The 4,620-nt window shown below is 41.5% G+C and overlaps 1 long non-coding RNA gene across 1 annotated transcript; it reads left to right on the top strand.

Moving 5' to 3' along the window:
• Positions 1-840: 840 nt before the first annotated feature.
• On the top strand, positions 841-3,339 carry LOC309355233. Its single transcript, XR_014162462.1, has 4 exons — positions 841-1,210; positions 1,645-1,670; positions 2,465-2,526; positions 2,836-3,339. It is a non-coding gene; the product is annotated as an uncharacterized lncRNA (long non-coding RNA).
• The last annotated feature ends 1,281 nt before the right edge of the window (positions 3,340-4,620 follow it).

The following is a 4,620-nucleotide window of genomic DNA, read 5'->3' on the forward strand; positions in this document are numbered from 1 at the left end:
ATTTAACACTGCCTCTCCCACAACTTTAGGCAGTTATGCCATATGGGTTAAATCCTAGTTCTAACCAACACAAAGCATTTGTGATTGACTGAGCACTTTCACCTGTTTGCATACAAAGCAGAAATATCCAGAGACCATCTAAATTCCTTCTGCAAGACTATGAAATAACAAAGCTTGTGTGTGTGAGACCAGAAACTTGTTTCCTCAGAAGAAATGAACATGGTGTCCAGTGGTGGTCCAATACATTTTGGTACACAAGGAAGAAAATGCAAATGGATCCCCATAGTTGTAAATTTATATAGCAGTACATGAATTACTATACTATTTGCTGCCCTGGCTGGTCTGGTCTTGATGGTATCAGTAGTGAAAGAATGAGTGTCTGCAAATTCCGCCTCGTTTCTCATTTTAAGGGAAGATTTTGCTAAGAATGGAGGAGAGGTGACAAAAGATAAGGAGCTAAGATGTGGAGCATCACCTGATAACTGTTCTAACAGAGTGAAGGATTTTGGAGGAAGGCTAGTTTCAATTTAATGAAGCATTCACTTTGGCACAAAGAAACCAGAAAGTTGGGATGCTGATCAAGGGCAACCTGGCAAAACACAGTATGAGGCAAAAGGTCTGAACTATTTTCAGTGACAGATTGTGTGAAAATGAGCTGGGGCAGCCTGCAGACATACTATGCGATCACCCTAAGAACAGCTAATGACACCTGCTTCCAGGATTGCTAGGTGTGTGCCTGTTCTTTGGTCTCTCACACTCAACTTTTCTTTGTCCTTAAGCTATTATTTCCATGTGCACACCCAAATTGGTGAAATGTTAACAGAACTCTAACAGTGAAATCCTATATACAGGTACATCTATTGAGAAGTAAGCCCCCTTGAGTTCAGTTAGACTCACTCCCAGGTAAATGTATATATTGAATTGCAGCCTAAATCATTCATCCCCCACTGGCTTTCTGTATACTTAAGGTCCTCACAAATGTTATTAAAGTATCTCACATATACAGTCATAAATGTTGCAAATCTCTTTAAAAGAAGAGTCCATCTGCTATATCATCATTGCGTTACCATGGTGTGCTGTGATGCATGGAGTGTGTGCTGTGGACAAGCCCAGATCATTGTGATGTCACTGATTGCCTTTGCTTCTGTGTATGTTGCAGTATTCATTGCCAGCACCTCCATGTTTGGTGGACTGTGGTGGAAATTATGTGGTATGTATGTACTTATATCTTTCCCCTTTCCCACAAGGCTGAGCAGGCACCATGGCTGTGCGATATATCATCCAAAACCAGGTTGAAGTTCATATTGTGATATTGGTTTCATAATTTTTGACCTGGCAATATACTCTGTGTGTGTGAGTGTGTGTGTGCGCGCTATGCAAAAATCACGATGCAGGAAAAAGAGTTAGGCCAGCCAATGCCTCTAAATAACGCCATCCTTATTTCAGATGTGATGTTTAGCTGGTGTTACATGGCAATGCTGAAAACCAGATATCACCCAACAGGTTTTGCCAGTTGCTGTGCCAGTATATCTGCAGTGCATCTAGGGATCTGGTGTAAGATTGTTCTGTTTGATTGCTCTGCACATCTTTGTGCTAAGAAAAGACATTTTATCAGCTTAACTGTCCTTTTCTGTACTTTTCCAGCACTACAGCATCTTTCTTAGGATCAGGTAACCAGAACTGCACATAATATTCCAAATGGGGTACACCACAAATTTACTTTAAAACATTATGATACTTGCTGTTCTGTTTTCAGTCCTTTTGCTAATAATGAACATGAAAGCAACATTAAAAAAACCCAACCACTGTTGATCGCTGCTCTACACTGAAACAGAGTTTCCAGTAAACTGTCCACCACATCGCCAAGATAACTTTCCAGGATACTCACATTAGTGCTTATTATCAAATATCAGGTCCATCAGTCCACTGAAACATCTCTCCAATTGGGGAAAAGTTTATGGCTTTGTAATTCCACTGAAGGTACTACTTGGTCCTTAGAGTTATTTGAACAATACCATTGTATTCATTTTACAATATGCTGTCATTCAGCATCAGAACCAGTACCAGACCAGCAGGGACACTTCCATTGTTCTCGGAATGCTAGCTGCTGACATTCCATTTTAGGCATGTTCTGTCCTTTGAAATACTGTTGTTTCCATTCAAATGTCTATAGCAGTATCTTAGATATTATAATTCTGTTGAAATGCCCTTCCCAGTACTGTTGTATTTCAGATTGTTAAAACCCCTTTGGAGATATATGTTCTAATGACAGTTCATCGTTGTTCTACTCAGTGCTCATTTCCTTGAGTATGTGATCTTTAGATGAAGGATGGCATATAAATTTAATAGATGATGATGATGACGACAACTTAAAGTTTCCTGCATGTTTCAACTGTTCTGTTAGTCTTGTTTCCTTCATTATTACGGTAATTCTCCTTCCATGTTAATCTCTTGTGTTGCCTAGGAGGGCCTGAAAAGCACTGCACTATAGTGCAGAAGTTAGGCTGAGAAGATCTCCTGGACAAGGTCAAATTCAATGTCATCAACTTCAGTGATATACTGTACATAGTAATTTATTTCGGGGTTGTTGTTTTTTTAAAAAAATGCCCTTGATTATTTTTCCTTTTATGTTGACTTTCTAAACAACCAGTCTAAAAGAGTTCCAGAAGCTGTGGTGGTGGTGGTTGGTAATATCAATTTGGTCTCTTCTTTAGGGGTCTCTTCTGTTATATGGGGAGGTTCCCCCACCTGCCCACCCAGAAGCAGCTGTGCTGGGTGCAGCATTTCAAAGGCGAAGTCAACCATAAAGTTTTCTCTACCTTTGATTTTCATCAGAACCAGAGAAGAACTTCCAAGGCTTCCTTCCTTCATTTGAGATGAGCACTACAAAAGCTCATCTCCAGACCTGAATCTGTTGAATTTTGGTGGCATTTCTACACAGCAGTGAATCTTGTGGCACTGCCAAGGTGATGAGTCCCATGGGATGAAGCTGCGGGGTCCCAGTCTCACCTTCTGAGAGCTACGCAACAGGTTTTCCAGTTCAACTTTTGTTTCAAAATGAGCAAACTATACTTGGTAATACTAACTAGGCTACAAAGGCTCATATAGTTTATCAGGTGCTAATTAAGGGTGTGACTCATCTGAAATTGAAAACGTTTGTAATCCTCTCTATGGAGAAGTTAAGGATATCTTTCAATAACCTCCCAATGAAATCAGTGGGATAAAAGTGCTCACAATAGACTGAATTCTGCCCTACATTTGCCTTTTGTAGTGAGGATGTGAGTCCACCTCACAAGCATTGTGATTTCATTCCGTGAATCATTAAACTGCATTCTAGTGTGCCATCGTGAAATGTTTTCATATTCAGATATTCAGATATTTTAAATGGCAAAAACAACAACAACAAACCTTCCCTTGTCACATTATGTTTTAATACTAGTTACAGACTAGTTAGTAAGTAGGAAGAGATGCAGAAGTTAAAATAGTTATCTGCCAGAAACTTCCGATCTACTTCAAACTATGCACTGTGTATTCTGTACAAGAACTTGCTGCAAACAAAGCAAATAACATATGAGAAGTAATAATAGATTAGCCACAACTGGCCATAATACTAAACATATAAGAAATATTAATTTTCTAAAATTGACAAAGCACTCCTATACTATTTCTGATGACATTTAAACAGCTGAACATTTTTTGTATTCCTGCAATGAATAGCTAATTAGTGTAACAGCTATTTATTAGGTGCACAAGTAGCAGGCAATGGGATGGTTATGTTGGGAAAGCACAATCTGTATACTTTTCTTCTACACAGAAGTTGGTTTTACACAATGCTTGTTTTTTAGGTTGTGTTTACACAATTTAAGATTCAGGTGTTGCTCTTTGGAATCTGTCTAGAGCCGTGGTTCCCAACATGGGGCACATGCCCCATGGAGGGGCAATTACGGTAGATTTTGGGGGGGGGCAATTCAAGAATGAGTTATTAACAGTGTATGTCCTTTTAGGCTTCCTCCACATGAACAGGAGTTCACTTTTTGAATAATAAGCATTATATGCCACGGGGGAGGGGCATCAGGATTTTAGAGATGCTTAGGTGGGACATGGGGGACACAGGTGGCGCTGTGGGTTAAAGCCTCAGCGCCTAGGACTTGCTGATCGAAAGGTCGGCGGTTCGAATCCCTGCTGCGGGGTGCGCTCCCGCTGCTTGGTCCCAGCGCCTGCCAACCTAGCAGTTCGAAAGCACCTCCGGGTGCAAGTAGATAAATAGGGACCGCTTACCAGCGGGAAGGTAAACGGCGTTTCCGTGTGCAGCTCTGGCTCGCCAGAGCAGCGATGTCACACTGGCCATGTGACCCGGAAGTGTCTCCGGACAGCGCTGGCCCCTGGCCTCTTAAGTGAGATGGGCGCACAACCCCAGAGTCTGTCAAGACTGGCCCGTACGGGCAGGGGTACCTTTACCTTTTAGGTGGGACATGGCCCCCCCAAAAGTTGGGAACCTCTGGTCTAGAGGCATTGTCTATATGGTCCAGGAACTTCATAATAATGTCAGCAACACCCAATACTTAGTTACAGTCTAGGTTAGAGGTCTCTGGTGAACACAGGACTCTGCCTGTCTCCAAG

Source organism: Podarcis melisellensis (genome assembly GCF_964234715.1).
Source record: "Podarcis melisellensis genome assembly, chromosome: 13".
NCBI classification, from domain to species: Eukaryota; Metazoa; Chordata; class Lepidosauria; order Squamata; family Lacertidae; genus Podarcis; species Podarcis melisellensis.